We start from the raw sequence: 27,646 nt of genomic DNA on the forward strand, positions 1-27,646 counted from the left end.
ACTTCTATTTATTCATATTAATGCCTGTTTACTTGGTTTATGTCTGCCCCCACCCCCACCCCCACCCCCGGACTGTAAGGCCATTGAGGGCAGGGATTGGCTCTATTGCTGATTTCCAGTGTGCTTATTCCAGTGCTCTGCACACAGTAAGTGCTCAATAAATATGACTGACTGAACGAATGAATGAATCAGTCACACCCACTGACCCGAACTTCTTTTTCTCAGTCCTGCTCACTGATTCCAACTCGCTCGTCCTCAGACACACTCACTAACATGAAACGTTTTCTTCGCACCCAGACCCAGGGATGGCACAGGCTCCTTGGGGACTTTTGGTTTTCCCCCTGTCTTCTCACTCCATCGGAGCTTCCTCAATCACCCTCTCTCCTCCCTCACAGAAATCACTCTGAGCAGGAGCAGAGATCCCAACAGGGATCGTACAGCCTCCTTGTGGACTTTTGGTTTCATTCATTCATTAAATCAAATCTATTGAGTGTTTACTGTGTGCAGAGCACTGTACTAAGTTCCTGGGAAAGTACACTGCTTTGAACTGTGCTTTGCACATAGTAAGTGCTTAAAAATACCATTATTATTATTATCATTATTATTATTACACTACAAAAATAAAGAGTGACAACCCCTGCCCACAACGAGCCCACAGTCTGAGGTGGGGGAGACAGACCTCAATACAAATAAATAAAATGAAAGGTATGACATAAGTGCTGTGGGCTGGGGAGGGGGGGAGAGCAAAGAGAGAGAATCAGGGCAATGCAGAAGCTAGTGGAGAGGAGGAAAAGTGGGACTTAGTCTGGGAAGGCCTCTTGGAGGAGATGGGCCCTCAGGAAAGCTTTGAAGTGGGGTTTTACTAAGGCTTTTAAGCGCTTAGTACAGAGCTCTGCACATGCTAAGCGCTCAATAAATACGATTGATGATGATGAAGTGGGGGAGAATCATTGTCTGGCGGATTGAGGAAAGAGGGCATTCCAGGCTAGAGGTAGGATGTGATCCAGGGATTGGAGGCAAGACAGGTGAGCTGGAGGCCCATTGAGAAGATTGGCATTAGAGGAGTGAGGCGTGTGAGCTGGGTTGGAGGAGGAGAGGTGAGGTGAGGTAGGAGGGGGCAAGGTGATGGACTTTTTAAAACCAATGGTGAGGAGCTTTTGTTTGATACGGAGGTAGATGGGCAACCACTGGAGATTTTAGAGGAGGGGGGTGACATGTCCTGAATATCACAATGCTCGCCCAAGGTCTTGATTTCCATCCCCCCTCCATCATGGCTCTCCCCAGCCAAGCCTGCATTGCTCTCTCTCCAGCCTGTCTACCAAGGATCCCCAGCTCCAGATATCTTCTGCTCTTCACCTTCACCCAGAGGGCACCTGTTCCCATTCCCACGGGGAACTCCATATTATTATTATTATCAAGTGCCATCGAGTCGCTTCCCATTCTTGGAGACTCTATGGATATATTTTCTCCAGAAAGTCCTGTCTTCCCCCTCTCAGGGCGGCACCTGGAGAGTTTCCAGTCCTCTACCAGTCTTGACTATAGGAAGGAGAGTCAAGCAGAGGCCTGTCCAGTCCATTCCAAGCTTGGGCAGTGGTTAACTGGGGACAGGCAATCTGCTACGAGTAAAAACTCCCCAGTGCCAGGCAGTGACAGCATGGGAGAGTCGAGGGTGGAGAACTCGAGTTGATTGTGCAGAAGGAGGTCATAGTAAAATGGGTACGGATTTTTACCCAGAAACTTCTGTGGCTCCACTACCAGAATGACTGCAGTTGGAGAGCATGGCCTCCTAGGAGAGATGTGTCCATGGCATCGCTGTGGGTCGGAGAAGACTCAACAAAGTAAAATAAGACTAGTCCTGTCCTCTGACATAATCTGTAACTATGGTTTCTATTCATCTAGCTGCCAGGCTGCCTCTTCCACTTTTTCCCTGGACTTTACCACCCATTACTGTCTTCTCCAGAGAATTAGTCCTCCTGATTATGTGAGAGAGCTCCATGGTCACCCCCATTTTACCAGAATCCCAGAACCAGAATACACCCCAACCAAGTCCATACCATGGGATTTTGAGATCCTCCTTGGAGGTTGGATTTTCATGCACTTGTTTGTTTGTATCTTTTTACAGAGAAGTGAAAGGGTGTTTCCATGAAGATGATTTTCCCAATATTTGCCAAGACAGATTGCTATTTTGGAGAAAACTCCATTAGGGTGTTCTCCGTGGCGCAGAATAAAGTAATAGCAGATGTATTTGCAGCTGCAACAAGTCACAAGAACATTCAGGGACGTGAAATTTAGCAATGGGAAAGAACCTGGAAACTGGAGGAAAGTGCATGGCCCTCAGAGTAGTAGGACATGGGTTCTAATCCTGACTCTGATGATTGTTTGCTGTCAGACCTTAAGCAAGTCACTTTGCTTCTCTGTGCCACACTTTCCTTAGTATAGTGTTCTACACATAGTAAGCATGCAATAAATACTATTGATCAAATCATAAATGTAGTATGTGTGAAGCATTTTGTGGGGCATTTAATAATGATGGTATTTGTTAAGTGCTTACTATGTGCCAAGCACATGTGGGATAATCAGGTTGTCCCACATGGGGCTTACAGTCTTAATCCCCAATTTACAGATGAGGTAACTGAGGCGCACAGGAAGTGAAGTGACTTGGCCAAAGTCAGAGTCAGAAGGTCATGGGTTCTGATCCTAACTCTGCAATTTATCTGCTGTGTGACCCTGGGCAAGTCACTTCACTTCTCAGTGAGTCAGTTCCCTCATCTGTAAAATGAGGATTGAGACTATGAGTCCCAAGTGTGACAGGGACTGTGTCCAAATTTATTGGCTCGTGTTCACCCCAGCGCTCAATAAATATGATTCTGGAGGTTCTGGAGCACTTGGAGGGTGGTTCTAGAGCACTTCATTCATTCATTAAATCGAATTTATTGAGCGCTTACTGTGTGCAGAGCACTGTACTAAGCCGTTGGGAAGTACAAGTTGGCAACATATAGAGACGGTCCCTACCCAACAGCGGGCTCACAGTCTAGAAGCGGGAGACGGACAACAAAACAAAACATATTAACAAAATGAAATAAATAGAATAAATATGTACAAATAAAATAGAGTAATAAATACATACAAACATATATCCATATATACAGGTGCTGTGGGAAGGAGAAGGAGGTAAGGCGGGGGGGGTGGGGAGGGGGAGGAGGAGGAGAGAAAGGAGGGGGCTCAGTCTGGGAAGGCCTCCTGGAGGAGGTGAGCTCTCAGTAACGCTTTCCACTTGAGATGGAGGTTCTGAGATACATGGGGAGGGTGGTTCTGGAGCACTTGGGATGGAGGTTCTGAGATACATGGGGAGGGAATTTCTGGAGTACATGGGGAGGGTGGTACTGGAACATTTGGGATGGAGGTTCTGAGATACATGGGGAGGGAGGTTCTGGAGCACTTGGGGAGGGTGGTTCTAGAGCACTTGGAATGGAGGTTCTGGAGCATTTGGGGAGGGTGGTTCTAGAGTACTTAGGATGGAGATTTTGAAACACATGGGGATGGAGGTTCTGGAGCACATGGGGAGAGTAGTTCTACCCTCTCCCTGACTTTCCCATCACTGTTGATGGCACTACAATCCTTCCCGTCTCAAAAGCCCGCAACCTTGGTGTCAGCCTCGACTCCGCTCTCTCATTCACCCCTCACATCCAAGCCATCACCAAAACCTGCCGGTCTCAGCTCCGCAACATTGCCAAGATCCGCCCTTTCCTCTCCATCCAAACCGCTACCCTGCTCATTCAAGCTCTCATCCTATCCCGTCTGGATTACTGTATCAGTCTGCTCTCCGATCTCCCATCCTTCTGTATCTCCCCACTTCAATCCACACTTCACACCGCTGCCCGGATCATCTTTGTCCAGAAACGCTCTGGGCATGTTACTCCCCTCCTCAAAAATCTCCAGTGGCTACCAATCAACCTATGCATCAGGCAAAAACTCCTCACCCTGGGCTTCAAGGCTGTCCATCCCCTCGCCCCCTCCTCCCTCACCTCCCTTCTGTCCTTCTCCAGCCCAGCCCGCACCCTCTGCTCCTCTGCTGCTAATCTCCTCACCGGGCCTCATTCTCGCCTGTCCTGCCGTCAACCCCCGGCCCACGTCTTCCCCTGGCCTGGAATGCCCTCCCTCCTCACATCTGCCAAGCTAGCTCTCTTCCTCCCTTCAAGGCCCTATTGAGAGCTCACCTCCTTCAGGAGGCCTTCCTAGACTGAGCCCTCTCCTTCCTCTCCCCCTCCTCCCCCTCTCCATCCCCCGCACCTTACCTCCTTCCCTTCCCCACAGCACCTGTATGTATATATGTATATATGTTTGTATGCATTTATTACTCTATTTATTTATTTATTTTACTTGTACGTATTTATTCTACTTATTTTATTTTGTTAATATGTTTTGTTTTGTTCTCTGTCTCCCCCTTCTAGACTGTGAGCCCGCTGTTGGGTAGGGACCGTCTCTATATGTTGCCAACTTGTACTTCCCAAGCGCTTAGTATAGTGCTCTGCACACAGTAAGCGCTCAATAAATATGATTGAATGAATGAATGAATGAATAGAGCACTTGGGTCGGAGGTTCTGAAACGCATGGGGATGTTGGTTCTGGTGCACTTGGGAGGGTGGTTCTAGAGCACTTGGGGAGGGTGGTTTTTGAGCACTTGAGGTGGAGGTTCTGAAATCCATGTGGAGGTAACTCTAGAGCACTTGGGGGGCTTTCTATAATTACAGTTGAGAATTGGTTCTGGAGCAGTTGGGACAAGTGGTTCTGGAGCAGTTGGGACAAGTGGTTCTGAAACAACAGGAAGACTTTTTCTGGAAATTTGGAAGGAGTGGTTCAGGAGCACCTATTAAATCTATAATTCTATTTATTTATTGATGCTATTGATGCCTGTCTATTTGTTTTTTTTTTTTTTGTCATCTATCTCCCCCTTCTAAACTGTGAGCCCGTTGTTGGGTAGGGATTGTCTCTGTTTGTTGCCGAATTGTACTTTCCAAGTGCTTAGTACAATGCTCTGCACACAGTAAGTGTTCAATGAAAATGACTGAATGAAAATGAATGAGCACCTGGGACTTTCATCTGGGACACTTAGGGATGGTGGTTCTGGTGCACTCGGGTTGGGTAATTCTGGAGAACTCAAGAAACCTCCATTCAGTGCTCTGCACACAGGAAGTGCTCAATAAATTCCATTGATTGATTGGTGTTGAGTATGGTCTACCCCCTTCCCTGCTCCTCAGCACTTGTGTATATTTGTACATATTTATTATTCTATTTATTTTATTAATGATGTGCATATACGTATAATTCCATTTATCTATTTTGATGCTCTTGATGCCTTGTTTTGTTTTGTTGTCTGCCTCCCCCTTCTAGAATGTGAGCCCATTGTTGGATAGGGATTGTCTCTATCTCTTGCTGAATTGTACTTTCCAAGCACTTAGTACAGTGCTCTGTACACCGTAAGCACTCAATAAATATGACTGAATGAACGAATGAACAGAGAGCTTGGTGATTGGCACCCCTGGTCTACTCAATCTCCATTAGACTGACATTGAGAACACATCTAATATGAAGCTTTGTGACTGGTCACTATTGGTTTATTCATTAACTCATTAATTCATTTTACTACTGGGAATGCACTGCAAACATTATTATCATTAACATTAATAATAATATTAACATTATTAGTAAACACTTCACAGGAAGCAGCATAGCCTAGTGGCAAGAGTCCATTCTTGGGCATAAGAAGCCATGGATTCTAATCCCGGCTCCACCACATCTGCTGTGTGACCTTGGGCAAGTGTCTTCACTTCTCTGTGCCTCAGTTACCTCATCTGGAAAATGGAGATTGAGACTGTAAGCCCTATGTGGGACAACCTGATTACCTTGTATCTACCACAGTGCTTAGAACAGTGCTTGGCACATAGTAAGTGCTTAACAAATACCATAGTAATCATCATTATCATCATCATTTGTGCTGAATACTGTTTTAACCACTGGGGCAAGTTCAAGTTAATCTGGTTGGACACAGTTCCTGCCCCACAATCAATCAATCAATCAATGATATTGATTCTAGACTTCTAGACTGTGAGCCCACTGTTGAGTAGGGACTGTCTCTATATGTTGCCAACTTGTACTTCCCAAGTGCTTAGTACAGTGCTCTGCACACAGTAAGCACTCAATAAATGTGATTGATTGATTGATTTATTGAGTGCTCACTGTTTGCAGAGCACTGCACATTACTGACTACATCAATCATTCAATGATACTTAATGAGTGCTTACAATGCACAGAGCACTGTATTAAGCGTTTGGGAAGTTACAATATGACAGAGTTGACAGGCATGTTCCCCATCAGTCAGTCAGTCAATCACATTTATTTAACACTTACTGTGTGCAGAGCAACATACTAAGCACTTGGGAGAGCAGTGTGGCTCAGTGGAAAGAGCCCGGGCTTTGGAGTCAGAGGTCATGGGTTCAAATCCCAGCTCTGCCACTTGTCAGCTGTGTGACTTTGGGCAAGTCACTTCACTTCTCTGTGCCTCAGTTCCCTCATCTGTAAAATGCGGATTAAGACTGTGAGCCCCCCGTAGGACAAACTGATCACCTTGTAACCTCCCCAGTGCTTAGAACAGTACTTTGCACATAGTAAAGGCCATTATCATTATTATTATTACACTACAACAATCAGCAGACACATTCCCTGCTCCTAAGGAGCTTCCCGTCTGGAGGAGGAGCTAACGTCCGCCCCTGAACACCATAATTCGGTCCCGGAGGGTTTCCGATTGCCATTTGATTGCCGTTTTCATAATCTGTGACCAGATCAGCATAAAGGTGTTGAAAATGTTCACTCTCAGTAGAGGCTTGTGCTAGATTCTGTAACAGACGACATTTCAGCCCTTCAGAAATGCCAGCTCCCTCTAATCACTTTGACATTTCCAGTCATTAAGAGATACTGTACATGAATAATGTGAAATGCATTTATGGAAAAAAAAAACTAGAAAGGCCGACACATCCACAAGGCTCAGAGGGGAAGATGCTATTTTTGCCTTATCTAGCAGAAAACCTCTCTCCGGTAACCCGTTTTCTCCAGCTAAGTGGAGCAGTTGCTTGGAAAATAAAGGGGAAACAGCAGCTTGACTGCTTTAGCACACTGGCAGGTTCACTACAGTCTGCTGGCCCTGATTTCTGGCCCATTTTTCCTCTCCGATTTCTAGCCCGACACCTGGATCACTGGCAGAGATGGGGCTTTTGTGTCTAGGCAGCAGGAATCTCAGCAAAGCGGGCAATTCAGAACATTGCTGAGCGGAATGGCATGGGGCCGTAAAAAGGAAGTCTTTCATTCTGGACTCCTCTGGTTATGAAAACGATAATCATAACAATAATAATAATAATTTGAATCAAAAATAGAAGGTATTTATTGAGCATACTAACTTGAGTGCTTGGGAGAGTATAATACAACAAAGTTCATTCGTTCATTCAATCGTATCTGAGAAGCAGCATGGAGAAGTGGATAGAGCACAGGCCTGAGAGTCAAAAGGTCACGGGTTCTAATTCCAGCTCTGTCACTCCTTTTCTGGGATCTGATTATGTTTTACCTTGTATTTGGTATCAACCCCAATGCTTAGTACAGTGCTTGACACAATAAGCGCTCAACAAATACCATTCATATTATTAGAGTTTTCAAAATCAATCAATTGTACAAATCAAGCCACGTACATAGAAACGTGAGCAGGGTGAGTACAGATAGGTTCATTAATGCTAGAGTTGGATGGAGATGATGTGGGTTCAGGGTAACGGGAATTAATCTGGAAAAAGAAATTGGAGGAGGTGGCCATGAATAAAGAGAGTTCTCTGGTCTCGTGTATTTGGGGAGGCAGGGGAGATCCAAACTGGGGACGAATAAGCCCACCTTAAAAAATGTTTCACTTCTATTCAAGCATGCCCTCTTTTGTTTTCATGGCTAGAAGCAGCTGAGCTCTCTCTTCACTTTTTCATTACCCTGGGATATTTTTATGTAGTCTCCCGGCTGCATCCTTTCAAGTGATGAGGGGAAAGGAGAGTGGAATTGTTTTGTACTACTCAGTTCGGGAAGGAGAAAAATTGATAATCTGGAAATACTTGGCTTAAATCCTCAAGGTGCTTCAGAATCCATCTCCACTCCCTACCTACAATCTTCTGTGAGTATTTCCATTCTCATTAATGGTATTTATTGAGCGCTTAGTATGTGCAGAGCACTGTACTAAGATTTTGGGAAAGTATAATAATAATAATAGTTACAGTATTTGTTAAGCACTTACTATTTGCCAAGCAATTTTCTAAGCACTGTAGAAAAGTAGATGCAAGGTCAGCAGGTTGTCCCACATGGGGCTCACAGTCTTAGTCCCCATTTTACAGATGAGGTCACTGAGGCTAAGTGACTTGCCCAAAGTCACACAGTGGCGGAGCCAGGATTAGAACCCATGACCTCTGGCTACAAAATCCGGGCTCTTTCCACCAAGCCACGCTGCTTCTCGGCATACAATATATGTATATTGTACAGTACAAGAGAAATGGTAGAAATTCCCAATGAGCTTGCCGTCTGGAGAGGGAGATGGATATTAATATAAATAAATCATTTACGTTTATGCGCATAACTGCTGTGGGGCTGAGGGTGGAGAGAATATCAAATAGTTTTCTATTTATCGTTTATTTATTTATTAATAATTTTTTATCTCATTATTTATATTAATGTCTGTCTCGCCCTCTAGACTGCGAGCTCATTGTGGGCAGGAACGTGTCTGTTTGTTGTTCTACTGTACTCTCCCAAGAGCTTTGTTCATTCATTCATTCATTCATTCAATCGTATTTATTGAGCGCTTACTGTGTGCAGAGCACTGTACTAAGCGCTTGGGAAGTACAAATCGGCAACATATAGAGACGGCCTTTATTCAACAATGGGCTTATCAGCTGTGTGATTTTGGGCAAGTCACTTAACATCTCTGTGCCTCAGTTACCTCATCTGTAAAATGGGGATTAAGACTGTGAGCTCCATATGGGACAACCTGATTGCCTCATATCTACCCCAGCACTTAGAACAGTGCTTGGCACATAGTAAGTGCTTAACAAATACCTTCATTATTATTATTATTAGCGCTTTGCATGCAGAAAGCACTCAATAAATACAACTGAATGAATGAATGAACAAAATTCCCAAAGGCCACAAATCCAAGGGGCAAGTATTCTTCATTTCTGTCTCCTCCATTAGAGTGCAAGCTCCACCTGAGCAGAGAAGCAACTTTAGGAAGAAAGCATTTTACTTGTCTCGACGTGAGCCCACTCTTTTAGACTGTGAGCCCACTGTTGGGTAGGGACTGTCTCTATATGTTGCCAATTTGTACTTCCCAAGCGCTTAGTACAGTGCTCTGCACATAGTAAGCGCTCAATAAATACGATTGATGATGATGATGATGATGATGATGATGTCCTGATTTGGAATCTTAGCCCCCCAAATCAAACCCACCATCCTTTAATGTGACCTGTAACCGGTATCCGAATCAGTACACTCCCTTGGGAGCTGGGATGAAGGAGTTTAGACACAGAAGCAATAATAATAATTGTCATATTTATTAAGCGCTCTCTATGTACCGGACCCTAAGCGCTGGAGGAGATAAAAGTCATCGGGTTGGACACAGTCCCTTATCCCACTTAGGGCTCCCAGTCTTAATCCCCATTTGACAGATGAGGTAAAACTGAGGCCCAGAGAAGTGAAGTGACTTGTCCAAGGTCACTCAGCAGACAGGTGGAAGAGTCGGGATGAGAACCCAAGTCCTTCTGTCTCCCAAGTCCAGGTTCTAGCCACTAGGTCTCATTGCTTCCCGTAAAAATACATTGTCTCCCATTCCGGGAAGTGAATTCTGGTCTGGCATATGAGGGACAGGGAGACTCTCCATTACGGCATAGTGGATAGGGCACAGTCCTGGGAGTTTCTAATCCCGGCTCTGCCACCTGTCTGTAGTGTGACCTTGGGCAAGTCACTTGACTTCCCTGGGCCTCAGTTCCCTCATCTGTAAAATGAAGGTGGAGCCTGTGAGTCCCATGTGGGACAGGAACTGTGTCCAACCCAATCAATCAATCGTATTTATTGAGCGCTTACTGTGTGCAGAGCACTGTACTGAGCTCTTGGGAAGTACAAGTTGGCAACATATAGAGACAGTCCCTACCCAACAGTGGGCTCACAGTCTAAAAGGGGGGACAGAGAATCAATCAATCAATCAATCGCATTTATTGAGCGCTTACTGTGTGCAGAGCACTGTACTAAGCGCTTGGGAAGTACAAGCTGGCAACATATAGAGACAGTCCCTACCCAACAGTGGGCTCACAGTCTAAAAGGGGGAGACAGAGAACGAAACCAAACATACTAACAAAATGAAATAAATAGAATAGATATGCACAAATAAAATAAATAAATAAATAGAGTAATAAATATGTACAAACATATATACATATATACAGGTGCTGTGGGGAAGGGAAGGAGGTAAGATGGGGAGGATGGAGAGGGGGACGAGGGGGAGAGGAAGGAAGGGGCTCAGTCTGGGAAGGCCTCCTCAGTCTGGGAAGCAACCCGATTTGCTGGTATCCACCCCAGAGCTCAGTACAGTGCCTGGCACATAGTAAGTACTTAACAAATACCACAATTATTATTATTATTCATTCATTCAATCATATTTATTGAGCACCTACTGTGTGCAGAGCACTGTACTAAGCACTTGGGAAGTACAAGTTGGCAACATATAGAGACGGTCCCTACCCAACAGTGGGTTCACAGTCTAGAAGGGGGAGACAGACAACAAAACAAAACATGTGGACAGGTGTCAGTCGTCAGAATAAATAGAAGTAAAGCTAGATACACATCATTAACAAAATAAATGGAATAGTAAATATGTACAAGTAAAATAAATAGAGTAATAAATCTGTACAAACATATATACAAGTGCTGTGGGGAGGGGAAGGAGGTAGGACGGGGGAGATGGGGAGGAGGAGAAGAAAAAGGGGGCTCAGTCTGGGGGAAAAAGGGGGCTTATTATTATTCTAACCGAGAGAAGCAGCACCCCTAAGGGGTAACACCACTGACTGTAACACCCAGACTGAGCCCCTTCCTTCCTCTCCCCGTCGTCCCCCTCTCCATCCCCCCTATCTTACCTCCTTCCCTTCCCCACAGCACCTGTATATATGTATATATGTTTGTACAGATTTATTACTCTATTTATTTATTTATTTATTTATTTTATTTGTACATATCTATTCTATTTATTTTATTTTGTTAGTATGTTTGGTTTTGTTCTCTGTCTCCCCCTTTTAGACTGTGAGCCCACTGTTGGGTAGGAACTGTCTCTATATATTGCCAATTTGTACTTCCCAAGCGCTTAGTATAGTGCTCTGCACATAGTAAGCGCTCAATAAATATGATTGATGATGATGATGATGATGATGATGATGATGATGATGATGATGACAATGATGATGATGGAAACTCCTGGTGGGCAGGGGTAATCAGGTCTACCACCTCTCTTTTTTTATTGTATTTGCTAAGCACCTACTTGGTACCAGACACTGTACTAAGCAAAGGGGGACATACAAGATCATCAAGTTGGACCCAATCCTTGTCCCAAATGGGGCTCCCAGTCTTAATCCCCATTTTACAAATGAAGGAACTGAGGCACAGGGAAGTGAAGTGACTTGCCCAAGGTCATAAAGCATTTTGCTCTTCCCTGCTCATAGTACAGTGCTCTGTACATGATAAAAGCTCACTAAATTCATTCATTCATTCATTCAATCATATTTATTGAGCGCTTGCTGTGTGCAGAGCACTGTACTAAGTGCTTGGGAAGTCCAAGTTGGCAATATATAGAGACGGTCCCTCCCCAACAGCAGGCTCACAGTCTAGAAAGGGGAGACAGGCAACAAAACAAAACGTATTAACAAAATAAAATCAATAGAATAAATATGTACAAGTAAAATAAGTAATAAATATGTACAAACACATATACATATAATAACACAGATTTGTGGTCAACAAACTGGCTTCCAATTCTGGTCCTGCCACTTACCTTGAGCAAGCCACTTCACATCTCTGGGCCTCAGTTTCCTCACCTATAAAATGGGGATTTAATATCGCTTCCTAGACAGTAAACCCCATAATCTGATTGTTTTACATAATAAATGCTGAACAAATAGCCCAGTCATTTTTTATTATTAAACAAGCTGGCCCCCATCTCCATAATAGATACAGCACAGACCTAGAAGTCAGAAGGTCATGGATTCTAATCCTGGCTCTGCCACTTGCCTGCTGGGTGACTTTGGGCAAGTCACTTCACTTCTTTGGGCCTCAGTGACCTCATCTGGAAAATGGGGATTGAAACTGTGAGCTCCATGTGGGACAGGGACTTTGTCCAACCCAATTTTATTTTAACTATTCCAACACTTAGTACAGTACCTGGCACATAGTAAGCGCTTCAATGCCATAATTATTATTATCCTAAAGGAGAGCAGACCTCAGAGCTTAGTACAGTGCATGGCACATAGTAAGTGCTTAACAAATATAATAATAATAATAATTATTATTATTATTATTATTATTAATCAATTAATTATATTATATTTGTACAATATAATTTTATAATATTATACATTATAATAATATAATTATTATAATATAATATTGTATTATATATTAATTAATATAATAATTATTATTATAGAGGATCAGCCCCACCCCCACCACCTGCACAAGCGGTGGAAGAATTCTACCTGGGATTGAGAGTCTCCAATTTTCAACATTCTTCTTAAAATGGGAAAGGGCTTTTTGGCTTCGGGAGAGCTCAGACAGTCCTCTTCTTGGCAAGTTAATTTGAGCTGCTGAAATGTGTGCGTGCGGGGTTTGGAGCCAACCAGGAAATTTAAATAGTTTTAGGCAAATCCCTCTCGTCCTTTGAGGTTCCAGTTTATTATATTAATCCCTCAAAAGCTTATCCAGCTTTGCTTAATTGATACATGACTTTAAAGCTCTCTTTGGAATAATGAGTACGACATACATTTCTCCTCCTTCTCTCGACATCTCAAGCTCCTGCTTGCTCTCCGCTTTGAGCATTCAAGGAGACACATTCGGCAATCGATCTATCGGTCGATCAGCGGTATTAATGTATTTAATAATAATCATAGTAATAATGACATTTATTAAGTGCTTACTATGTGCAAAGCACTGTTCTAAGCACTAGGGAGGTTACAAGGTGATCAGGTTGTCCCATGTGGGGCTCACAGTCTTAATCCCCATTTTACAGATGAGGGAACTGAGGCCCAGAAAAGTTAAGTGACTTGTTCAAAGTCACACAGCTGACAAGTGGCAGAGGCGGGATTTGAACCCATGACCTTTGACTCTTTCCACTGAGCCACAAGAGCACTGTGGCATTATTAAGCGCTTACTATGTGCAAAGCACCGTTTTAAGCACCGACTGGGTGGATAAAAGCTAATCAGGTTGGACACAGTCCTAGCCCCATGTGGGGCTCATCATCATCATCATCATCATCATCATCAATCGTATTTATTGAGCGCTTACTATGTGCAGAGCACTGTACTAAGCACTTGGGAAGTACAAATTGGCAACATATAGAGACAGTCCCTACCCAACAGTGGGCTCACAGTCTAAAAGGGGGAGACAGAGAACAAAACCAAACATACTAACAAAATAAAATAAATAGAATAGATATGGTCTAAATCGGACAGAGGAGGATTTAATCCCCATTTTACAGAGAAGTGAAGTGACTTGTCCAAGGTCACACAGCAGACTAGTGGTGATGCCAGCATTAGAATCCAGGTTATATAATAATAATAATAATGGCATTTATTAAGCGCTTACTATGTGCAAAGCACTGTTCTAAGCGCTGGGAAGGTTACAAGGTGATCAGGTTGTCCCACGGGGGGCTCACAGCTTAAATCCCCATTTTACAGATGAGGTGACTGAGGCCTAGAGAAGTTAAGCAACTTGCCCAAAGTCACACAGCTGGCAATTGGCGGAGCCGGGATTTGAACCCATGACCTCTGACCCCGAAGCCCGTGTTCTTTTCCACTGAGCTATGCTGCTTCTCTAAGCAGCTTAGCTATATGATTCAGTTATATAGCAGTTATATGATTCCCAGGCCCTAGTTTTTTCCACTAGGCCACTATTGAATACTCACAGTGTGCTGAACACTCTGTTAAACTCTTGGGAGAGCACAATATACCATAGTTGGCAATAATATTAACAATCTCGGTATTTGTTAAGCGCTTACTACTTAGAGAAGCGGCGTGGCTCAGTGGAAAGAGCCCAGGCTTGGAAGTCAGAGGTCATGGGTTCTAATCCCAGCTCCGCCACTTATCAGCTGTGTGACTTTGGGCAAGTCACTTCACTTCTCTGGGCCTCAGTTCTCTCATCTGTAAAATGGGGATTAAGACTGTGAGCCCCACATGGGACAACCTGCTGACCTTGTATCCCCCCCATCGCTTAGAACAGTGCTTGGCACATAGTAAGTGCTTAACAAATGCCATCATTATTATGATTATTATGTGCCAAGCACTGTTCTAAGCACTGGGGGAGATACAAGGTAATCAGGTTGTCCCACGTGGGGCTCACAGTCTTCATCCCCATTTTCCAGATGAGGGAACTGAGGCACAGAGGAGTGAAGTGACTTGTCCAAAGTCAACCAGCTGACAAATGGCTATTCCCTGCCCACAAGGAGCTTACAGTCTAGAGGAATAACATTAACAGCATCTTCTCAGTGACTGTTTGCCAAGCAATATGCTAGGAGCCAGGGAGTATACGATACAAGTAAAAGACATCCACCTGTCCTCGTGAAACTGAACGGGTGACCTTGGGCGAGTCACTTCAAATCTCTGGGCCTCAGTTACCTCAACTGCAAAATGGGGATCAAGAGTGGAAGCCCTATGTGGGACAGAGGCTGTGTCCAACCTGATTAGCTTGCCCCAGCGCTTAAAACTGTGCTTGGAATGTGGTAAGCACTTTACAAGTACCATAATCATTATTATTATTACTATTAATAACAATGAAAATAATAATGTCAGTATTTGTTAAGCGCCTCCTATTAAGATCTAGTGGATGATCTTTTCTTGTGACTAAATGGAGGCAGCCCGGTCTCATGGAATGGGAGTCAGGAGACTTGGATTCTACGGAGGCAGCCCGGTCTCGTGGAATGGGAGTCAGGAGACTTGGATTCTCCTCTTGGAATAATAGTTAATAAGTGTGGTATCTGTTAAGTGCTTACTTTGTGCCAGGCACTGTACAAAGCGCTGGGGTGGATATGAGCAAATCGGGTTGGACGGTCACTGGGCTGTTCCGTGTCCTTGGGCTTCCCTTCCCCACAGCACCTGTATATATGTATATATGTTTGTACATATTTATTACTCTATTTATTTATTTTATTTGTATATATCTATTCTATTTTATTTTGTTAGTATGTTTGGTTTTGTTCTCTGTCTCCCCCTTTTAGACTGTGAGCCCACTGTTGGGTAGAGACTGTCTCTATATGTTGCCAACTTGTACTTCCCAAGCGCTTAGTACAGTGCTCTGCACACAGTAAGTGCTCAATAAATACGAATGATTGATTGATTGATTGATTGGTCACTTTACCCCGTGGCTCAGTCTCTTCCTCAGAATTGTTAGGATAATCTGTGGACTACGGATTTTGCTTCTGCTGCTCAGAGCGGGTTTACCTCAGTGCTTAGCACACAGTTAGCATTTAGAATATGTTGTTGGTGTCTCCATTTTATCCACACCAAAGATTAGAGAAGACTAGATTAGATAATAATAACAATAATAATAATAATGATGGCATTTATTAAGCGCTTACTATGTGCAAAGCACTGTTCTAAGTGCTGGGGAGGTTACAAGGTGATCAGGTTGCCCCACAGGGGGCTCACAGTCTTAATCCCCATTTTACAGACGAGGTGACTGAGGCATAGAGAAGTGAAGTGACTTGCCCAAAGTCACACAGCTGACAATGGGCAGAGCCCGAATTTGAACCCATGACCTCTGACTCCAAAGCCGGGGCTCTTTCCACTGAGCCATGCTGCTTCACTAGATTAGAGAAGCACCGTGGCCTAGTGGAGAGAGCCCGGGCCTGGAATTCAGAAGGACTTCAGTTCTCATCCCGGCTCTGACAGTTGCTTGCTGTGTGACCTTGGGCAAGTCACTGTATTTCTTTCTGCCTCAGTTTCCTCAACTGTGAAATGGGGATACCTGTTCTTCCTCTTACTTAGACTCTGAGTCCCATATGGAACAGGGACTTTATCTGATCTAATTAACTAGTATCTTCCCCAGCCCTCCTCACTCAGCGGGGCACCTGGAGAGTTCCCAGTCTTCTACCAGTCAGCACAGTGCTTGGCACAAATAATAATAATGGCATTTATTAAGCACTTACTATGTGCAAAGCACTGTTCTAAGCGCTGATAATTTATTGATAATAAGAATAATGGCATTTATTGAGCATTTACTATGTGCAAAGCACTGTTCTAAGCACTGGGGGAGAATACAAGGTGATCAGGTTGTCCCACGGGGGGCTCACAGTCTTCATCCCCATTTTACAGATGAGGTCACTGTGGCCCAGAGAAGTGAAGTGACTTGCCCAAAGTCACCCAGCTGACAATTTGGCAGAGGCGGGATTTGAACCCATGACCTCTGACTCCCAAGCCCAGGCTCTTTCCACTGAGCCACGCTGCTTTCTCTAAGAAAAGCTGGAGAAGCAGCGTGGCTCAGTGGAAAGAGCCCGGGCTTGGGAGTCAGAGGTCATGGGTTCAAATCCCAGCTCTGCCACTTGTCAGCTGTGTGACTTTGGGCAAGTCACTTCACTTCTCTGGGCCTCAGTTACCTCAACTGTAAAATGGGGATTAAGACTGTGAGTCCCCCGTGGGACAACCTGATGACCTTGTAACCTCCCCAGCACACAGAACAGTGCTTTGCACATAGTAAGCGCTTCATAAATGTCATTATTATTATTAGTAGTAGTAGTAGTATTATATTCATTCAATCATATTTATTGAGTGCTTACTGTGTGCAGAGCACTGTACTAAGTGCTTTGGAAGTACAAGTTGACAAAATATAGAGATGGCCCCTACCCAACAATGGGCTGCAATGTGGCTTAGTGGAAAGAGCCCGGGCTTGGGAGTCAGAGGTCGTGGGTTCTAATCCCACTCCACCACTTGTCAGCTGTGTGATTTTGGGCAAGTTACTTCACTTCTCTTGCCTCAGTTACCTCATCTGTAAAATGGGGATTAAGACTGTGAGCTCCACGTGGGACAAACTGATAACCTTGTAATTATCCCAGTGCTTAGAATGGCGCTTGGCACATAGTTAGCGCTTAACAAATACCATCATTATTGTTATGATTATTATTGGGTGGTGGCTAGTGAGGGGCAGGCCATCTGGTACAAGTCAAAACTCCCCCATGCTGGGCAGCAGGGCCCCAGGAGAGAGTCATCCTAATGAGATTTATTAAGCGCTTACTATGTGCAAAGCACTGTTCTAAGAGGTAGGGAGGTACAAGGTGACCAGGTTGTCCTATGGAGGGCTCACAGTCTTCATCCCCATTTTACAGATGAGGTAACTGAGGCCCAGAGAAGTTAAGTGACTTGCCCAAAGTCACAGAGCTAAGTGGCAGAGCCGTGATTTGAACCCATGACCTCTGACTCCAAAGTCCGTGTTCTTTCCACTGAGCCACGCTGCTTCTCCAGGGCAGAGACTCGGGTTTGGGCAGAAAATGGCAATGGTCAACCGCTTCCACATTTTTCCCAAGAAAACTCTGTGGATCCACTACCAGAACGATTGCAGATAGACAGCGGGGCCTTCCGGGAGAGATGTGTCCGTGATGTCGCTATGGGTCGGAAATGACTCGATGGCATAAGACAAGAATGGTGTTTGCCACATACTAAGCACATAACATATACTATAAAAAAATCACTCAACCAATCAGTGGTATTTACTGTACATGTATTGTGTGCAATGCACTGTACTAAGCACTTGGGAGAGTACAATTTCTCTTCTCCCACCTACATAGACTGTGAGCCCCACGTGGGACAGGGACTGTGTCCAACCTTCATTCATTCATTCAATCGTATTTATTGAGCGCTTACTGTGTGCAGAGCATGTACTAGGCACTTGGGAAGTACAAATTGGCAATGTATAGAGATGGTCCCTACCCAACAACGGGCTAACGGTCTAGAAGGGGGAGACGGACAACAAAACAAAACATGTGGACAGGTGTCAAGTCACCAAAATAATTAAAAATAAAGCTAGATACGCATCATTAACAAAATAAGTAGAATAGTAAATATGTACAAGTAAAATAGAGTAATAAATCTGTACACACATATATACAGGTGCTGTGGGGAGGGGAAGGAGGTAGGGCGGGGGGGGATGGGGAGGAGGAGACTGTGAGCCCACTGTTGGGTAGGGACTGTCTCTATATGTTGCCAACTTGTACTCCCCAAGCGCTTAGTACAGTGCTCTGCACACAGTAAGCGCTCCAAAAATACGATTGATTGAGGGGAAAAAGAGGGCTCAGTCTGGGAAGGCCTCCTGGAGGAGGTGAGCTCTGAGTAGGGCTTTGAAGGGAGGAAGAGATTATTTTATGCCTGCCCCAGAGTTTAGGACAGACCTCGACACATATCCAGTGCTTAGAACAGTGCTTTGTGCATAGTAAGTGCTTAATAAACGCTATCATAATTATTAAGCGCTTAATTCTATTTGCTCTGACAACTCGACACCTGTCCACATGTTTTGTTTTGCTGTCTGTGTCCCCCTTCTAGACCGTGAGCCCGTTGCTGGGTAGGAACCGTCTCTACATGTTGCTGACTTGTACTTCCCAAGCGTTTAGTACAGTGTTCTGCACACAGTAAGTGCTCAATAAATACGATTGAAGAAGAAGGAACAAATACCATAGGCATGGTGTAGTGGATAGAGTCAGGCCCTGGGAGCCAGAAGATCCTGGGTTCCAATTCCAGCTCCACCACTTGTCTGCTGTGCGACCTTAGATAAGTCACTTCACTTCCCTGGGCTTCATTTCTGTCATCTGTAAAATGGGGATTGAGACTGTGAGCCCCATGAGGGACAGGGACTGTGTCCAACCCGATTGACTTGTATCCACCCAGCGCTCAGTACAGTGTCTAAGCACATAGCAAACATTTAATAAATACTACAATTATTATTTTTATTAATACAATAGAGTTGGCTCACACCATCCTGGCCCTCAAGGAGCTTCCACACTTTAAGGAGACAAAATATAATACAAAAATTCTAATATATTTCTACAATTTCTAATTTCCAATATATAGGAATAGATACATACCTAAGTGCTGCGGATCTATTTGAGTATTAAGGGGCTTAAGGAATTTACAGTGTCTAAGCACATAGCTAACGCTTAATAAATACCACAATTATTATTGTTATTAATACAATAGAGTTGCCTTACACAATCCTGGCCCTCAAGGAGCTTCCAGACTCTAAGGAGACAAAAGATAATACAAAAATTCTAATATATTTCTACAATTTCTAATTTCCAGTATATAGAAATAGATACATACCTAAATGCTGCAGATCTATTTGAGTATTAAGGTGCTTAAAGAATTTAAAGTTCATCGGTGATTCATTCATTCATTCAGTCATATTTATTGAGCGCTTACTGTGTGCAGAGCACTGTACTAAGCGCCTGGGAAGTACAAGTTGGCAACATATAGAGACGATCCTGAACCAACAACGGGCTCACGGGGCAGGCAGTTAGGGGAATGAGAACTGAGTCAGGGAAGACCTCTTGGAGGAGGTGGGATTTTTAGGAAGGGTTGGTTGGTGGGGGAGGATTTACCGAGTGCTTATTCTGTTCAGAGCACACGGTAAAGATGAAAATTATAATGATAACAGTGTTATCAATGAGATGCTCACTTTGTTCCACCCACTGTATTCGGCATGGAGAGAGATAATGGATAATTAGGTTGGACACAGTCCCTGTTATAGTTCAAGTAAGAGGGAAACCAGGTATTCAATCCCCATTTTCTCCCCCTTCTAGACCGTGAGCCCACTGTTGGGTAGGGACCGTCTCCATATGTTCCCAACTTGTACTTCCCAAGCACTTAGTCCAGTGCTCTGCACACAGTAAGTGCTCAATAAATACGATTGAATGAATGAATGAATGAATGAATGAATGAATGAATTTTGTCTTGTCTTGTCTTATGCTGTTGGGTCGTTTAAACCCAATAGTGACACCACAGACACATCTCTCCCAGAAGGCCCCGCTCTCCATCTGCAATCGTTCCGATAGTGGAGCCACAGAGTTTTCTGGGGAAGAATTGGGCAGTGGTTGACCAATTCCATAATAATAATAATAATAATAATAATAATAATAATAATAGCATTTATTAAGTGCATACTATGTGCAAAACACTGTTCTATGCGCTCGGGAGGTTACAAGGTGATCAGGTTGTCCCACAGGGGGCTCATAGTCTTCATCCCCATTTTGCAGATGAGGGAACTGAGGCCCAGAGAAGCGAGGTGACTTGCCCCAAGTCGCGTGGCTCAGTGGAAAGATCACAGGCTTTGGAGTCAGAGGTCATGGGTTCGAATCCAGGCTCTGTCACATGACTGCTGTGTGACCTTGGGCAAGTCACTTAACTTCTCGGAGCCTCAGTTACCTCATCTGTAAAATGGGGATGATGACTGTGAGCCCCACGTGGGACAACATGATAATAATAATAATAATAATGGCATTTGTTAAGTGCTTACTATGTGTAAAGCACTGTTCTAAGCTCTGGGAGGATACAAGGTGATCAGGTTGTCCCACGTGGGGCATACAGTCATCATCCCCATTTTACAGACAAGGTAACTGAGGCTCCAAGAAATTAAGTGACTTGCCCAAGGTCACACAGCAGACATGTGGTGGAGCCGGGACTCAAACCCATGACCTCTGACTCCAAAGCCCGGGCTCTTTCCACTAAGCCACGCTGCTTCTCCAATAGGAGTGCTTCTTCTGATCACCTTGTATCCCCCCAGAACTTAGAACGGCACTTTGCACATAATAAGCGCTTAATAAATGCCATTATTATTATTATTATTATTATTAAGTGGTGAAGCCGGGATTTGAACCCATGACCTCTGACTCCAAAGCCCGTTCCCTTTCCACTGAGCCACGCTGCTTCTCCTTGAGCACGGTCAACTTGAGTCTCCGCCCTTGACTCACTCCGGTGCTGCTGCTGCCCAGCACGGGGGAGTTTTGACTGGTAGCCGATGGCCTGCCCCTCGCTAACCACTGGCCAAGCTGGGAGTGGACTGGACAGGCCTCTGCTTCACTCTCCCTCCCATAGCCGAGACTGGTAGAGGACTGGAAATTCCCCAGGAGCCACCCTGAGAGGGGCTGGCAGGATATACTCATCGTCATATGGCAACACGAGACACCACGGATGATGAAGTTCTGGAACACAGAGCCTTCGACCGCGGAAACTCTGATCAGCTCAACACGGCTGCTCCCTATGAGGAGGAGGAGGAGACGCAGCAGGAGACTCAAACAACGGCTCGATGGAGAGCAGAATAGTATTCGTTAAGCAAATACTAAGAAGCAGCGTGGCTCAGTGGAAAGAGCCCGGGCTTTGGAGTCAGAGGTCATGGGTTCAATCAATCAATCAATCAATCAATCAGTTGTATTTACTGAGCGCTTACTGTGTGCAGAGCACTGCACTAAGTACTTGGGAAGTACAAGTTGGCAACGTATAGAGATGGTCCCTGCCCAACAGCGGGCTCACAGTCTAGAAGGGCTCAAAGGGTTCAAATCCCGTCTCCACCAACTGTCAGTTGTGTGACTTTGGGTAAGTCACTTAACTTCTCTGTGCCCCAGTTACCTCATCTGTAAAATGGGGATTAAAACTGTGAGCCCCCGTGGGACTCCTTGATCACCTTGTAACCTCCCCAGCACTTAGAAGAGTGCTTTGCACATAGTAAGCACTTAACAAATGCCATCATTATCATTATTATTAAGCGCTTACTGTGTTCCAGGTACTGTACAAATCAGGTTGGACACAGTCCCTGGCCCGTACAGGGCTCACCATCTTCACCCCCTTTTTCCGCATGAGGTAACTGAGGCCCAGAGAAGTGAAGTAGCTTCCCCAAGGCGAGAGCGTAGTAAGCGCTTAACAAATAGAGAAGTAGCGTGGCACAGTGGAAAGAGCATGGGCTTTAGAGTCAGTGATCATGGGCTCAAACCCTGGCTCTGCCGATTGTCAGCTGTGTGTCATTGGGTAAGCCACTTAACTTCTCTGGGCCTCAGTTCCCTCATCTGTAAAATGGGGATGAAGACTGTGAGCCCCACGTGGGACAACCTGATCAACTTGCAACCTCCCCAGTGCTTAGAAGAGTGCTTTGCACATAGTAAGCACTTAATAAATGCCATTAAAAAAATCCCATTCATTCAATCATATTTTTTGAGCACTTACTGTGTGCAGAGCACTGTACTAAGTGCTTGTAAAGTACAAGATGGCAACATATAGAGACAGTCCCTACCCAACAACGGGCTTACAGTCTAGATGGGGGAGACAAACAAAACAAAACCTGTGGACAGGTGTCAAGTCGTCAGAACAAATGGAATTAAAGCTAAATTCACTTCATTAACATAATAAATGGAATAGTAAGTATGTACAAGAAAAATAGAGTAATAAATCTGTACACACACATATACCATTATCATTATTATTATTATTATTATTATTGTTGTTGTTGTTGATCTTCTTCTTCTTCTTCTTCTTCTTCTTCTTCTTCTTCTTCTTCTTCTTATTATTATTATTATTATTATTATTATTATTATTATTATTATAATACAGATGAAGTAAATGAGGCCCAGAAAAGTGAAGTGACTTTCCCAAGGCCCTACAGCAGACAAGTGGCAGACAATATTAGAACCTCTGAACTTCTGACTCCCAAGACTGTGCTCTATCCACTATGTCTTGCTACTTCAATTTCTGTTCTCATTTCTACCACTGGAGCCCAAGATGTGCACACATGTAAATCCATGGTACACACACACACAACACGTCTGAACACATTGTACGCACCCAGGAGCTTAGAGAAGCAACATGGCTTAGTTGAACGAGCCCGGGCTTGGGAGTCAGAGGTCATGGGTTCTAATCCCGGCTCCGCCACTTGTCTGTTCTGTGACCTTGGGTGAGACACTTCACTTCTCTGGGCCTCAGTTCCCCCATCTGTAAAATGGGGATGAAGACTGTCAGCCCCCCGTGGGACAATCTAATCACCTTGTATCTACCCCAGTGCTTAGAACAGTGCTTGGCACATAGTAAGCTTTCCCCCCTCTAGACTGTGAGCCCATTGTTGGGTAGGGACCGTCTCTATATGTTGCCGACTTGTACTTCCCAAGCGATTAGTTAAGTGCTCTGCACACAGTAAGCGCTCGATAAATACAATTGAATGAATGAATGAACAAATGCCATCATTATTATTATTATTACTCACATGTGTGCACATATTTTACCCTCCCAGGCACTCAGTACAGTGTACACAGTAAGCACTCAATAAACATGACGGAATGAACAAGCCCACAGGTGACATTGAACTGCATTTGGGATAGCAAGGCTCAATCAATCAATGGGATTTATTCATTCATTCAAACGTATTTATTGAGCACTTACTGTTTGCAGAGCACTGTACTAAGCGCTTGGGAAGTACAACTCGGCAACGTATAGAGATGGTCCCTACCCAACATCGGGCTCACAGTCTAGAAGGGGGAGACAGACAACGAAATAAAACATGTAGACAGGTGTCAAAATCAATAGAATTAAAGCTCTAATGGATTTAGAGAAGCAGTGTGGCTCAGTGGAAAGAGCCCGGGCTTTGGAGTCAGAGGTCATGGGTTCAAATCCCGGTTCCGCCACTTGTCAGCTGTGTGACTTTGGGCAAGTCACTTCACTTCTCTGGGCCTCGGCTACCTCATCTGTAAAATGGGGATTAAGACTGTGAGCCCCACGTGGGACAACCTGATCACCTTGTAACCTCCCCAGCGCTTAGAACAGTGCTTTGCACATAGTAATAAATGCTATTATTATTATTATTATTATTATTATTATTATTATTATTATTATTATTATTATTATTATTTATGGAGCGCTTACTGTGCAGAGAGTAATGTACTAAGCGCTTGGTTGAGGACGGCACAACAACCCGACAGACACATTCCTTGCCCACAACTAGCAACGGGCTGATTTTAAATATGTGAGGTGAGGAAGATTCATTATGGCCTTGTGGAACGAATATGAGTTGGGAGGATGAGGATCTGGGTTCTAATCCCGCTACAACCCTTGTCTGCTGCATGACAATGGGCAGATCTGTCTGTCAGTCAATTGTATATACTGAGCCCTTACTGTATGCACAACACTATAATAAGCACTTGGGAGAGGACAATGTAACCATATAACAGATATAAATAATAAATACGATTGATGATGATGATGATAACGGACATATTCCCTGCCCACTACAAACTTTACTTCCCTGTGCCTCAGTTCCCTCATCTGTAAAAATAAGGATTAAGACTGTGAGCCCCAGGTGGGATATGGACTGCATCCAACCTGATAGTCTTGTATCTGCCCAGCATATAGTAAGCCCTCAATAAATATCATTAAAAAAAACCCTAACAGATAATACATTGAATTAATCAGTGGTATTTATTGAGCTTTTACTATGCGCGGGGCACTTGGGAGAGTAACAATAATAATAGTAATAATAATAATAGTATTTGTTAAGCGCTTATTATGTGCCAAGAACTGTTCTAAGCGCTGGGGTAGATATAAGGTGATCAGGTTGTCCCACATGGGGCTCACAGTCTTCATCCCCATTTTCCAGATGAGGTAACTGAGACACAGAGAAGTTAACTGACTTGCCCACAGTCAGCAGACAAGTGGAGGAGACAGGATTAGAACCCACAACCATGAACCCACAAGTAATAATAATTATGATATGTTTTAAGCGCTTAGGCTCACTGGAAAGAGCATGGGCTTTGGAGTCTGTTGTCATGGGTTCAAATCCCGGCTCTGCCAGTTGTCAACTGTGTGACTTTGGGCAAGTCACTTCACTTCTCTGGGCCTCAGGTACCTCATCTGTAAAATGGGGATTGACTGTTGTTGTTTTTTTTAATAAATAAAGCATTTATTTATTTTACTTGTACATATCTATTCTATTTATTTTATTTTGTTAGTATGTTTGGTTTTGTTCTCTGTCTCCCCCTTTTAGACTGTGAGCCCACTGTTGGGCAGGGACTGTCTCTATATGTTGCCAACTTGGACTTCCCAAGCGCTCAGTACAGTGCTCTGCACACAGTAAGCGCTCAATAAATACGATTGATTGATTGATTGATTGACTGTGAGCCTCCATGGAACAACCTGATCACCTTGTGGCTTCCCCAGTGCTTAGAACAGTGCTTTGCACATAGTAAGCGCTTAAAAAATGCCATCATTATTATTATTATTATTATTATCATTATTATTATTATTATTATTCCAGGCCCGATTCTACAATATCACAGAATTAGCAGACATTTTTCCTGCCCACAAAGATCTTACAGTCTAAAATTACTCTTCTCCCCACCCCCTAGACAGTAAGACAGTAAGAGAAACAGCGTGGTTTAGTGGAAAGAGCCCAGGCTTGGGAGCCAGAGGTTGTGGATTCTAATCCCAGCCCCGCCACTTATCAGCTATGTGACCTTGGGCAAGTCACTTAACTTCTCTGTGCCTCAGTTCCCTCATCTGGAAAATGGGGATGAAGACTGTGAGTACCACGTGGGATAAACTGATTACCTTGTATCTACCCCAGAGCTTAGAACAGTGCTTGGCACATAGTAAGCACTCAACAAGTACCAACATTATTATTATCATTAAGCTCATTGTGAGCAGGGAATGTGTCTGTTTATTGTTCATTCATTCATTCAATGATATTTATTCATTAATTCATTCATTCAATCGTATTTATTGAGCGCTTACTGTGTGCAGAGCACCGTACTAAGCGCTTGGGAAGTACAATTTGGCAACACATAGAGGCAATCCCTACCCAACAACAGGCTTTTACAGTGTACTCTCCCAAGCACTTAGTACAGTGCTCTGCACACAATAAGCGCTCAACAAATATCATTGAATGAATATTCTTCCACTTCACAAGGGAGAAACACAATTATCCTGCTGTATTTCCCCCTATAAGTAAACAATCAAGTCCAAAAGTTATAGACGTAATTCAAAAGGCTTTGCATGTCCTGGGAAAATATAAATAATTCTGATTACTTTTGAGCAGAGGCCTTCCATTCACTTCACAATTCTGGATGACAAAATTGTCAACAGGACAACTTTGTAAAATCGGTGTGTCACCACTAGATGTCATTATTGTAGACAGATTGACACAATCAGGTAGACCATTCATTCATTCATTGTATTTATTGAGCGCTTACTGTGTGCAGAGCACTGTACTAAGCGCTTGGGAAGTACAAGAAGCGCTTGGAAATTACAAGACCAGAGAAGTGACCAGCAAGCCCAGGGCAAAGGCTACTGAGGAAACGAACAAACAGCCCTGGACATATCACAGTAATTACAATAATTATAATTGCGGTATTTGTTAAGGGTTTACTATGCACTGTACTAAGCGTGAGCCCGTCTTCTAGACTGTGAGCCCGTTGTGGGCAGGGGTTCTCTCTATTTGTTGCTGAATTGTACTTCCCAAGAGCTTAGTACAGTGCTCGGCACACAGTAAGAGCTCAATAAATACGATTGAATGAATGAATGAATGCTCTGCACACAGGAAGCGCTCAATAAATACGATCAAATGAATGAATACAAGCCAGTTGCATTGGACACAGTCCCTGTCCCACGTGGGGCTCACAGTCTTCATTCCCGTTTTATAGCTAAGGTCACTGAGGCCCAGAGAAGTGAAGTGACTTGCCCGAGGTCACACAGCTGACAAGTGGTGGAGCCGGGATTCGAACCCATGACATCTGACTCCCAGTTCCGGGCTCTTTCCACTGAACCATGCTGCTTCTCTACCAAGAAATTCAAATTTTACAACTCCCTCCATGAGGTAATGGAGGTCACTCCTCAAGACCATAAGCTCCCTGAAAGCAGGGAACATATGCCCCAATCTTGTTGTATTGTGCTCTCCTAATTGCTCAGTACAACATTCTGCCCACAGTAAGCACTTAGTACAGTGCTCTGCACGCAGTAAGCACTCAATAAATACAATTGAATGAAATACCACTTATGGATTAATTGATTTTAAGCTCCCGCCTGATATCATAATCTCTCCCGACCCCCACCCCACAGTACTAATGTCTATATCTGTCGTTAATTTATTTATATTAATGTCCATCTCCCCCTCTAAACTGTAAGCTTGCTGTGGGGAGGGAATGTGTTTCCTATATTGTTATTCTGTAGTGTCCCAAGCCCATAGTAATAATAATGATAATAATAGTGATGGCATTTATTAAGCACTTACTAGGTACCCAGCTCTGTTCTAAGCACTGGGGAGGTTACAAGGTGATCATTTGTCCCTTGTGGGGCTCACAGTCTTAATCCCCAT

Source organism: Tachyglossus aculeatus, chromosome 5, assembly GCF_015852505.1.
Source record: "Tachyglossus aculeatus isolate mTacAcu1 chromosome 5, mTacAcu1.pri, whole genome shotgun sequence".
NCBI classification, from domain to species: domain Eukaryota; kingdom Metazoa; phylum Chordata; class Mammalia; order Monotremata; family Tachyglossidae; genus Tachyglossus; species Tachyglossus aculeatus.